This window comes from Macrobrachium nipponense, chromosome 34 (assembly GCF_015104395.2).
Source record: "Macrobrachium nipponense isolate FS-2020 chromosome 34, ASM1510439v2, whole genome shotgun sequence".
Classification (NCBI taxonomy): Eukaryota; Metazoa; Arthropoda; class Malacostraca; order Decapoda; family Palaemonidae; genus Macrobrachium; species Macrobrachium nipponense.
The window spans coordinates 8,360,896-8,373,771 of NC_061095.1; the positions used below are offsets into that span (position 1 = coordinate 8,360,896).

The 12,876-nt window shown below is 39.8% G+C and overlaps 1 protein-coding gene across 5 annotated transcripts in view; it reads left to right on the top strand.

The window, feature by feature from the left end:
* The window catches only part of LOC135207875 (Krueppel-like factor 3), a 203,039-nt gene that overhangs the window by 130,249 nt on the left and 59,914 nt on the right, over positions 1 to 12,876 (top strand). The window contains exon 1 of one of the 5 annotated variants that reach the window (XM_064239770.1): positions 3,050 to 3,423. The exons of the other annotated variants lie outside the window; for them this stretch is intronic. The gene's annotated coding sequence lies outside the window, so the exon portion shown is untranslated. Of the gene's footprint in view, positions 1 to 3,049; positions 3,424 to 12,876 lie in introns of those variants that run through there. 5 annotated transcript variants of the gene reach the window in all.

The following is a 12,876-nucleotide window of genomic DNA, read 5'->3' on the forward strand; positions in this document are numbered from 1 at the left end:
GTAAAATATTTTCGGCAGCATGTCGTTATTGGTTATCTCATATTTGTAGTTGGTTAATTATATTAATTGATTTTTACACTTCCCCCCTTTGGATAAAATTTGCAATTACGGCCTCATCAAAATTAATGTAACACCGTGAATAAAGGTAATCCGATTATTTATTTTTAGATAATCCAAATAAAGCTTACTGTAATATATACTTGAATCTATTTATTTGGCATTCATCATGCTTGAGATTGGGTAGTTTAGTGGTTTTGGGGAACAAAATGTATGGGATATTTTTCAAAAGTTAAAAAAACGCTTATTAATGCTTGAGCAAAAGTTTATGTATAAATTATTTTAACCTTTCATTCTATCTAAAAAATAATTTCATCTTCATGTCCTTTCAAATCAGCAATGAGTTGAAAGTCGAAAAATCACTTCTCTTGATGATTTTTGGCCAAAGTCAGTTTATCCGACAAGGTTGAGGACTTCCTCTTGTTCGTTGGAGATTTCGTAAATGAGGTGCTTCGGCCGGATAGACGTCTCGTAATGTGTTATGAAAACGTACTGCATTAAACCGAGGAACTCGAGATAGAGATATTTTTGTAAAGGCGAAGCATTATATGTAATGTTTTTAACCTTTGCATCAAATAGTGGTCATAATAAACCGAGTCCATTTATGGCATTGCTTCATCAACTTGACTTTGGAGTCGACCGATTTAGCCGAGACCCGCCGATTAATTCAGTGTTCTTTATATTTGATGACTTCTGTCATGATTTCGCCATTACGTTCCCCAACCTCCGTCCCCGTCTTCCTCCCTCGTATCCTTCCCGTGAGATCAGAATTTATGGTTCCTCTAAGAGCCTGTCAACGCACTTCCACTCTCTTGTCTTGGAAGTCAGATACGCTATTGTATATTTTGGCAGTGACCTTGGAAGAGATGTTATCAAGGGCAGTCGTGATCGTCGCCTTGAGATTTAAATGATGCTTCTCTTTTATGTGTGAGTCACACCAACGATTTCCCTTCAGAATTTTTTCGAGTCCGTGTGAAGATGATGCCGGGATTATTATAGATAGGACGGCTGTAGGTCCTTTGATGATGTGGTTATTGATGTTATTGCTTAATTGTGTTTTTATCATTTCATTTTTAATAATTTGTGCATGCGAGATATATATATAATATATATATATATATATATAATATATAATATATATGTATATATATATATATATATATATATATATAGATAGTATCTATCTATAGTATTAGTATATCTATATATAGATAGATAAATATATCAGGGGTGGCAATGATTAAATCAAACTGATTTAGTTAAGTGATTAAATCCTTCATTGGTACATAGGTGACAGTCATCATCCAAGTATTCGTCAATTAAAGGGAAAAAAAGGAATAGGTTCGAATTCTCATTATGGTAGATATACTTATTATGTGTCATTTCTTCTGGGTTTAAGTTATTATGTGTATAATAAGGCATAACGCATTACTATCGCGTTGACTGCAAAACTATTCAACCCCAGAAGAAATACCATATGATAAGTATATCTACCATAATGAGAATTCGAACTTATTCCCCCCTCCCCCTTCTTATTTATCTTATTTTATTTATTTATTTTTTGCGCGAATAATTAGATGATGTCACTATTCACCTACGTATCAATACGGGAAGGCCTAGGTTCGAATCCTTGCTAGGGTAAACGCGCGCGCGCGCACACACACACACATATGATTCCCGTTGTGTGTAATTTATTCTTGAGGTACAGCGGATTTGTTATTAATGGGAATAGTTATGACTTAGGTTTCGAAAGCGTGGAGGGGTTGTGTGACAATTTTTTCTCTCTCTCTCTCTCTCTCTCTCTCTCTCTCTCTATATATATAATATATATATATATATATGTATATATATATATATATATATGAATAACTTGATCACGAAGTATATAAAACGTGATGCTGTGTATAAATAAATGTTTTGCCACGAAGGAAAAAATGAAAAGCGCTTTTCATTTTTTCCTTCGTGGCAAAAACATTTAATATATATATATATATATATATATATATATATATATATATATATATATATATATATATATATATATATATAGAGAGAGAGAGAGAGCTTTTTTCTTTGTGAATTACCCGAGAAGGTGTCAGAATGTGTTCGCTGTAAGTTCGTTTCATTCTTAGAGTAAGTGTTGACAATCAGGCAGGTATCGTAATGAAAATAGTGGTAGTATTGTATATTCCAAATGTTTCCGATTTTTCCACGTAATTACCTCACCACTGGATCGAGGGAAAATCCAGATTGCACTCGTAGGACATTCTAGAAAGGTAGGAATCCCTGTTGATCTTATTCACCAGAGATGAGATCACGGGACAAGTTAAGAAATGTAGGAATCTGGAGAAATCGAGTAAAAAAAATGGAGAAGAAACTGGTCGACGAATGGAGAAGGGATCATTGATTCTCTAGCCCTGGGCTTGTCTGAGGAAGTAGAAGCAGCAGCAGCGGCAGGAGGAGGTGGAGGAGGAGGAAGAGGAGGAGGAGGAGACGAAGTAGGAGGAGGAGGTAGAGGAAGGGTGTGACACGGCGTGGAATAAGGTGTGGGAGTCGGCAAGGTGTGGCAACGGATGGGTGGGGCCGCTGGTAACCTTGGCCGTGAACGCTGCTGCTTGCCCCCTTCCCCTCCCTCCCCTCCTCTCCTACCACCTCCCCCTCCCTTTCGTGGGACCCTTCCCTCATTCCCATACACCTCCTATAGAGGCTCTCCCACCTCTCCACTCCTTGTAAGGATGGAGGTTTTCATGTTGGGGGGGTTTGGGTCCAGGGGGAGATGGGGGGTTTGGGTCCAGGGGAGAGATGGAGGCTTGGAAGATGGAATTGGGGGGAGGAGGAGGTGATCGTCTTGGGAGGCAGCAGGAAGGGTGTGAATACCAGGGTGTGTAGTGAGAGAGGGAGAAGAAGGGGAAGGGGAAGGGGGGGGGGTTTGGTTTAGGTGTTGTGTGAAAGGGGTCCCTTGAGGTGGGTTTAGCAGTGACGTGGTGTGGGAAGGTGGGTGTGTTTGTGTGTGCTGCGAGCTGCTGCTGTTGTACCTTAGCTGCTGTGCTGTTAATAAGTGTATATAGTAGGTGTTGTGTGGTGGAGATTTGGGGTGGTCACTGCACTGGTCCTCGTTTTGGGCCGATTTTCTGAGACTGAAAGATCACTCTTCTGTAAAAGTGTGTGTCCATCTGGTATCATCACATGGACATTGTGCCTCCCCTCTTGGAAAAGTTAATTACATCTCGTCGGTGGTTCCGTGAGCGATGGACGAAACATAATAACCAAGAACTTGCAAACTTTCGCTGAGCTGGATTTTGCGAGTTGCGGTTTGTCTGCGTTTGTTTGCAGAGTATCGGTTCCTGTTGTTTACTGTGTAACACGGTAAGATACTTGGCCTTTTGTTTTCCCTCGGGATGAATCACAGGGCTGCTGCGTCGCCTTGTTGGTTTGTTTCTTGTTGTTTTTTTGAAGTTTTCCTTCCTTAATAGCATCTTTTATATATTTTTTTTATTATGTTTTTAATGAACAGTCTCTCTCTCTCTCTCTCTCTCTCTCTCTCTCTCTCTCTCTCTCTCTCGATGTTAATCAGTGCAAAGAAGTAAAGTCAGGAAGGCCTGCCAGTGCTTCATCACTGTATGCTCCTCTTTCCATAATTCCATGTTTTATTTTTTTTCATATTTCAACTTATTTTTGCTGAGTAAATATTGAATTTCTGGGTGCAAGAAAGGAAAATTCTCTCTCTCTCTCTCTCTCTCTCTTCTCTCTCTCTCTCTCAAAAGCAAAATAAGAAGTTAGCCAAACATTCAATTTTTGTACCACCTTCATTTCAGTTAAGCCGAAGGAAAGAGTTTAACCATTTTTGTATCAGTTTCCTTGCCAAATTAGCACGAAGATAAATAAGTGACGATTTCCATATGTGTGCTTTTTCTCTTGTGTTACTTGTTAATTACATAATTACCTACGTGAACAGCAGGTATACTGTTTTGAGACCTTGCCATCATTGATACGTTTCTTGTATTTTCTTTTTTTTTTATTTATGCAAAAGGCAAGTGAATTAACTCTTGAAAGATGAAAGATCTAATGGCTGTGTACAGTCAAGTCGTATTAATAGTTATTTCTTCTGTTAATATAAAGAATTTTGTTAACAGAACTTAATAATCGCATTGCAATGAATTTATTTGTGTTAGGTAATAGGAGTATTGGCTTTTTTTGGGAGGGGGAGGGGGTGGTTTAATGGACGATGGACGAAACCGTGTAGTGTTCGAATTGTGTGTGTGTTTAGTTTTTTTTTTATTAATCTGTTTACTATCTGCTCGTTACACTGTATATTTTTTAAATTGCTATAACTAAGCATACCGGTTCTAGTCAGTGCGAAGCAATATGCAGGAAATGCATCAGTCAGGTGTCATTCTTTATCTGGCTACAGTCATTTCGCAGGTAAGTTTTTCAAACGGCATTCGTATCGTACTTTGTCCGTACTCCTTGACCGATGAAATGTCACCACCGCCAGTTAGTTAACTACGTGATTTGCCAAAGAAACGGCAAAGTAACAAACAATCAAGACCCAAAGTGTTGCCAAGGGACTGGGTGTGTACAACTCTCTCTCCTTGTCGGTCACACCAAAGGTGAGAAAGAGACGGAGAGAGAGAGAGAGAATTTAACCCCTTGCACGGCTGCTTAAGCAGTAGAAGAACCCACTGATAAGGTTCGAGGAGGAGCTTGTATGGAGGAATCTCAATCTGCTCCAAGTGGCCGTTGTCGTCTTGTTGTTGATAGTTGTCAATTTGGAAACGTCTCCGAGCATTTCTTATCGGTGACCGGGGCCAGCCCTCTGGGCTGATAAGAGCAAATCTCTCCTAATACCTTGTGAGCCAGACACGTGGTTTTTGGTCCCGCGAGAGCTAGGCTCCATATTTGTGAGATAAAATGTCGATCCCAGATGAACTTGGCACGTTTATTTTGCGGGGTGAGATTTTCGGTGGATGGGGCGCTTGTTATTACTATTGCTTTTCGATATTTTCATGAATAACTTGTACAGTAAATAACTAGTACTGTATAGGCTGAATATAGAGTTGGTTATATTTTGTTGCATTTTATTTGCATCTTAAGATTCGATGTTAGATATTGAGACATATATTTTAATGTGAATTATTCTGTTCAATTTTAATGTGAATTATTCTGTTCAAAATGCTCTCTCTCTCTCTCTCTCTCTCTCTCTCTCTCTCTCTCTCTCTCTCTCTCTCTCTCTCTCTCTCCCCAGCTCTTTTTCGTGGAATCTTGTGTAATATCTAACAAGAAAGATTAGATTAAATTGTGCAACGTTATCCTTGGCAATTGGTAATTATATCCCAAAGGTTCTGTTAAGGATAATTGTTTTTTTGAAAGTATATTGTTACAGGTACAAATATTGATTTCACAGGAACATAATTCCCCTCTCAAGAAAGGTTGGTTGGTTCTGTTTCAATGCATTTGCATGCAGGGAAATGGCGGTTAAGTTTGACATTGCGATTTTTTTTTTAAATATAGGAGATGCATTGTCCTACTGTGTTTTGGTAAAATATTTATTCTCAGTCAATTAAGAAATGTCCCACACACACACATACTTACGGTGTATCCATTATGTTGTAACATGTAGAAACAAAAATGTGTTGAGTGGATCTCCATTCCAGCAGACGATTACTTAAGTGTTAATGAAAGCTCTCGAGGATTTCTTAATCGTTGTCTTTGAGATAATCGAATTTACGAGAGCTGAATCCCTTTTATGGACGCCCCATTAGTTGAAGTCGTGGCAAGTAAGTTAATTGACTTGATTTGCTGACGAATGAGGACGATTTGGTGACAAAGGTGTTTATTGGCTTTGGCTTGTGGGTTTTCAGTTGTCTGTAGACGAGGACTTTGGAATAGCCACGCTAATTAAGGGGGAAAAATTGCTTCTTTTTCTGCCATAGTAATCTAGATTGAAGTTATTGTTTCCGCGGCTTGGTGTTATTACTCGCCTAACATCTGTGTGTAGAATACCAAAGAAGGGAATGTTTAATTGCAAGAACGCTCAAGATCCTGGGAAGCCTTACTTATTTTTCCTTGTGGCATACAGCCAATTGTTTCTCTTGAGACCTGTAAATTATAGCCTTAAAAAACTATTTTAAATCCAGTGTATGTTGGTAAAATGACGTTGCAGCTGCGAATAACGAATGAGTTTTTGAAGCTCTTGTTTTACTGAATTGTTTCGAATCAAATAACAGAAATGTTTTAAGCGTTGGTGAAATATTTTACTGGACATTTAAAGGATGTACGCTTGAAATGATTGCTTAAGGATGGACCAGTGTGTTAATAAGCTGGATTGGTCATGTAGAGAATTGAATAAGCTCGAGGAAAATGTTATGTAATTCGAAAATTAAGGGTGGAAGCCGTGGAGAGATACATACAATGCGGTGTCTTGCTGTTACCACAGAGCCTTTTGGAGTCGTAAAGGGACCCCGGTTACCATCCAGGATATGTAAGATGAATGAGCATTGCGGTTATGTAAGGAATAGTTTGAATTAATGCTGATGAGGCAATTGTGGACCAGTGAGCTTATTGCACGTTTGTTAAGTTATTTAAGTTTGGCTGTGGCTGTTTTGTTTTTCTCTGAAATCGACTGGTTAGAAATGATTGAAATTAATGTTGTTATTAATTCTTGGAGACAGTTTTGCCTCGTCAAGAATTTGAGTCCTGCATAATTCAAACTTGGTCAAAGTTAACAAGGCCTTCAAAATGCCATGATTTAAATTGATGATAATCTTTGTGGCATGGGTGTTCGTGTGACGTTAGTATTTGATGGCTATACATTTATGTCAGTTCTCTGTGCTCGGACCTGATTTTCCCAGGAAAAATGTTGTTGTATTTGTCGCCCAGCGAACGCATCTTGATCTCCCACAACTTCGAGGCTGAGATGGTGGATCTCGAATTTCAGCCAAATTCGATGGCGAGTGACAGTTACCCTTGGGATCGACTGTGACATGTGGTGTATGTAGAGCCATGTTGGAAACAGATGACTGCGAATTGGACTTTGATGGGAAATCTTTGTGTTGTTCATGCTTCCCTTTGAGAGTCGACTGATAACTTTGTGTGCTCTGTGTACTGTTTGGTGTGTTGGTGGTTGTGTGTTTGAACTGCTGACCTATGAGTACATGAAAGAATGGCGTTCTTGGAAAAAGTATTTTGAACTGATTATATGCATCCCCACTCTGAATCACCTATAAGTATATAGTATGGAAGTAGCAAAGATGACTATCATTGTTGTAAGGCGGCCACATGGGTTTTCTGATGCTAGAGTGATCTAATCATCGTTTAAATTATAGTTAAAAGTTTCTTACCTTTTCCTTTAGTATTGGACAGTTGCCTTTTAAATTAAAGTAATCTCTCTGGTACTATAGACTACTATTGTAAGATTTTGACGCAGAGTTAGTAACTCACTATTCATTTTCTGGTGACTTGACTTACACAACTAAATTATCCGTAACATTGCATCGTTGGTAGCTTTAAAATAAAGTCATAATTTATACTCCTGTGCATTTTCAGCACTTGAACATTTATCATCAGTGATACTAGTTTCTGATGCCAATGCCCCTTCGTAATTGAATCATTAACAGTGGTTAGAATAAATTCGGTGGCCATGAAACATCATGTCTGCATACATGTACGCAATCAAGTACATATGAATTATTAGAGAATCTGTCTTACCGCGGCCTTGTTTTTGCAGTTGAAAGCTTAGGATAATCAAGAGTATGAAAAACGCTGGATATTGTGACGAATTCACGTCGGAAACATCGTTTAAGTGTTCCGGCAAAAACTTGCCCCCCGTGCCTCCGCAAGCAGTCCGCGTTTGAGAAGCTTTTGAGAGAGAAAAGGGGACCAGTAGTTCAACAAGTCGGTTCCTTTCACCCGACATATTGCAAAGGACACACAATCAATTGACCGTTACGGGGGCATATTGATTGTACCGCATTGCGCGGATGTGAGAGTTTACACATGCCGTTATTTCCTATTTCCTTTTCGTACGGGATAACTATCTAGCAGAGGACGATTTCCACTCTTGCTAGTTGTGTGTTTTAACCAAAGGGTTTGCTTGGGTGTGTGTGTGTGTGTGTGTTTGTATGTGTGCGCGCGCGCGCATATCTTGTGCTTACCTAATGTCTCACTTATTTAATACGGAACAGCAAGCACTTCTTCCACGAACGTGTACTACGTCATTGGACCAGGTTTGTCCGGAGATAGGTAATGGGGTTGGAAGGTGGGGGGAGCAGTAGGAAGCACACATATAGGTAGGCATTTCCTATTCAACCGTACGGAAGATTACATATAGGAAATGCGGATTGTCATTGCCACCTTCCCCAACCACCTGTTGTTGAAGGCAGTCTCCACCGGTATATGGGCGGGGGGATATCCCCCAACCCCTGTGTTCCGGCCGCTGCTCACCAGACACCTGTTGCTCAGCTGTTTGCACCTGGGCGCCGCCACCTCCTCTCTCTCTCTCTCTCTCTCTCTCTCTCTCTCTCTCTCTCTCTCTCTCTCTGTTTCGCATTCTCCATTCTCTTTCGTTGTCACTGTCACTCGTAACGTAGCTGATACACATTTGTAATTTTATTTATTTTGGTCATTAGTAGTAGTTCTCTCTCTCTCTCTCTCTCTCTCTCTCTCTCTCTCTCTCTCTCTCTCCTCTCTCTCTCTCTCTCCACAGTTCGCATTCTCCACTCTCTCCAAGTCACTCGTAAGGTGGCTGGTATATATTTGCAATTTTTTTGTTTACTAGTAGTAACTCTCTCTCTCTCTCTCTCTCTCTCTCTCTCTCTCTCTCTCTCTCTCTGTTACCGTGGCATTTATCATGTGACTGGTATTTATGTATGTAGAAAGGCTTCACCTGTAGCGAATAACGGCAACTTTGTATAAATATCATAGGAAATTTCGTAAGTATAATATTTGTCTTTTCATTACACGGAATGTAGTGCAACGTTCCTATGTAAGATGCCTGAAACATATAAAATTCAGCTTCTGCTCTTGCTGGGAGGTACGTGTGATATAAGTTTGTCTCTCTCGTGTCTGCATCTTCGTTGAATGTAGGAATTTGCATATCACGCAAAAGTGACACATGTAACACAAAGCTGACTCAAGTGGTTTGTCTTATGAAATGCAGAACTGTCTTGCTATCGTAAAATACGGAAATAAATGACCCCGTTAGAGAATACAATGGTTAAATAAGAAGTTATGGAAATAGTCGTTGCATGTAATATAAAATACAAAAAGTGTCATGCTACAAAAGACACCGTGATATATAAAAGTACAAAAGACGTCGTAAGATACGAAAGTGAACTTGTGACTTATGACCCCAATAAATAATAAAGTGATCTTGAGTTATCAGACCCGCATAAGCATGACGTTGTTTACTGGGGAAAACGACCTGTGAAACGATCGCTTTTCATCCCATTGACGTAGAAGAGGAGTTGCTTCAAAACTGTGTTGTAAAGTAGACACATATGGCAGTTTTTTTTTTGTTTTTTTTTTTTTGGGGGGGGGGGGGAGGGGCCGGGGCTTTTGCGTATCAGATGCTGTTGTAATTTGGTGCAAGATGCTTTTGGAATTTTTCTTGAAAATTTCCTTCGTTAAAATTCTTTTCTTCGTTAGAAATTATCAATTTTTATAGCATTTGAAAGGATGCACGTATGAATTTATTTTTATATTTGCAGATCGCTCCTCAATTAAGAAAGAATAAAACATTTTGTTAAGTTTGAAGCCTGCGTTGAGTCTACGTAAGCTTAACGTGATAAGAAAATTAAATGTATAAGTTTAGCTTTTGGGGATGGTGGGTTTGTTGGTTAATCTCCTTTCTTATGAAGAAATTCAAATATTTTTAGTAATTGGATAAAATATAAGGAAAACCGAGTTTAAAATGGGTTTTTTGTAGTTTTTCCCTTGACCGTGCAATTTTCAAACAACGCATATTAAAACTAAAAATATCGGTAAGACTTGACATTTAGGGTTCATAGATAAAAAGCTTTTCTCTGGATTAGGCTCAGAGCCAATAAGTCGAAAATAATCCTCCTGGCGCGAGTGTAAGGTTAAGCAAAAGAATGTAAGTAGGTGTAAGTAAAGAAGTTGTGGTAAAAGTATAGATGCTGTTTAGCTCACGGTGCGTATACGTGTCTGCCCATAAATAACTGATGGTAATTGACTAGATTAGACGTACAACTCACACATGAGGGCGTCCACACTGAACTCATCAGCATATGCGGGACAGTTAGATCTATATATCTCTCATTCTTTGCCTCTTTTGAAGTATAGTAGTCTACTTGTTTGTTTGTTTGACGTTGATGATCCAAGTTAGGTTTGTGTTGTTGCTTAGAATGTTTTGAGGGAGTTTATATATCGTTTACGTCTCCTATAGAAAGAGATTGAGAAGGTGGCGGGTGGCGAGAGAAATTTTACTTGGATGCAGTTTTTAATCTAGAAAATGGACGAAATAAAACTTATTTCCTCCGAGCTACCAATATAACGGTTTAATTACAACACTTAGATATTTAGTAGATGCTGACACAAATTCACAGATACTCGATTATACCCCCATGACGTTTGAAATTTCATCCTAAGCAGTTCATTCTCTCTCTCTCTCTCTCTCTCTCTCTCTCTCTCTCTCTCTCTCTCTCTGTGTGTGTGTGTGTGTGTGTGTGGAATCGTCTTTCAACAAATTTGAGTCAGATTTTTTAATTTAATCCTCCTCAAGTGGTAATTACGTCAGTGTAGAATGCGCTCATTGTAGACTAGTTTGATCAATCTTAACTGAATTACATGTGATAAAAAAGGGGGGGCGGGGGTGTCTATATGGGTGGTTTTACGGAAAGTGTCCCATAGCAAATTCACACGAGTGCACAGTTTATGTTACTCAGAGAAAGAAATACTTCATTTACTGTTATTTTAGATAAATATGTCCCCTATAACCAACTCCAATGTTTGCTACATCGTAGATTGAACGAGTTTCTGTCTCAAAATTTCACAACAGCTTCGTTGTCGTTCAACCGGACATTCAGCTTGTTCCTCAAAATAGAAAACCCCGAAGTGTGTAGAGTTTCTGTATTAGATTACGTCCGAGTGTTTAGCAGGCTGAGAAGCGTGTTGCAGGAAGCCTGCACTGCACCAGTTGCCCGCGATGTTGCAATAAGATCTGCAACTGGGACTATCAACTGGTGAATGAATGCATGCATGTGCATTCCTAAGCGTCGGTGAGTGTTCTTGTTCAGCCTGTTTGCAAAGGGAACCGGCTCTCGGGCGCTTTTTATACCTATTTGTCAGCTGTTTTGTCTCACGCCCCTTTTATCAAGGGTGCATGTAGCGATAGTGATACGGAAACACACGGTGTTTAATTTGCCCTGATTTGCCTTAACTTTGGTTTCGTGTGTATGCATATATATGTTTGTTTACGTCAATGTATGCTGAGGTATATGGCCACTTCAGCCATACATCCCGTAGGGGGTTAGTGCCACCCGAGCACCTCATTCGGTGCAATGTAAGCCAGCCTTAAGGTTCTTTGCAGCGTCCCCTCGGCCCCTAGCTGCAACTACTTTCATTCCTTATGCTCTACCTCCGTTCATATTCACTTTCGTCCAACTTACTGTCCATCCTCTCCTGACAATTATTTCATAGTGTAACTGCGAGGTTTTCCTCCTGTTTCACCTTTCAAACCTTTTACTGTCTGTCAATTTCCGTTTCAGCGCTGAATGGTCTTAGTTGCCTCAGTGCTTGGCATAATGCCAAAAATCTATAAATAAATAAATAAATAGATAAATAAAACTACTGGATGCATGATTGATGCGGGGTCACATTCCCAATACAGAGGTGTTTATATTATTAGTTCTAATGTTGTACGCATTTATGGAAGTTCATACATTTTGGTGTAACAATGTTGATTTATGTATGTTGTATGTATTTGTGAACAATCACATTCGCCACATATTTGCGGTATAGGCATAGGCGTCCTTGTTTAAATATTCGCGTTTGGTGCCGTATGTACATCCACCTTAATGAATGTATGTATGTATGCATATATTTATGTATGTATGTATGAGTTCATTCGTAAGTGCGTGCATCAGATAGGAGGGGTTCCCAAGCCATTGTTCTCTTCCCTCTCCTGCCACACGGCGGACAAACATTGACTTTCTGAAGGTGAACCTGGGAGGGACTGGAGGGGTTGGGGGGGATGAGGATTTGTCAAGTTCACGTGCCCTTCCCGTCGCCCTCTCCCCCCCCCCCAACACACAACCCGCCCCCCCTCTCCTCTCCTCCCCTACCCCTGGTTGCCCTTATCACTGCTCTTTCCGTTATTGCTGTTGTTTGAATTTATTGCATAGGTGGATAGCCATTGGGAAGGCCTCTCGTGTTTTAAGTAAATTCAAATTGGCTTAATTTGAATTGGCTTAATCTTTCCAACTGTGGGAATCGGACGAGAATGTCAGATGGACTTGTTCCCCTAATACCCAATATGCCTCTGTTGATCAGTGAATTGGTTCATAGTCACGTAAAATTACCTAATCCTTCAGGCCAGCCCTAGGAGAGCTGTTCATCAGCTCAGTGGTCTGGTAAAACTAAGATATGCCTAACTTTGAGCAGTGAATCAAGACCTAGTTGTTAGTCGACTGTTGTGGGTCATATCTTGGTAGAAGAGTAAGAGAGCTGATGACTGAACGTGTCCATTGCTACGTCGAAATGTGTACCTCCAAAACGTCAGGGCCTTGACGAACAATTCTTCACCCCAGTGGGGTGCGACCATACACAAGGTATAAGTTTCTCTCTCTCTCTCTCTCTCTC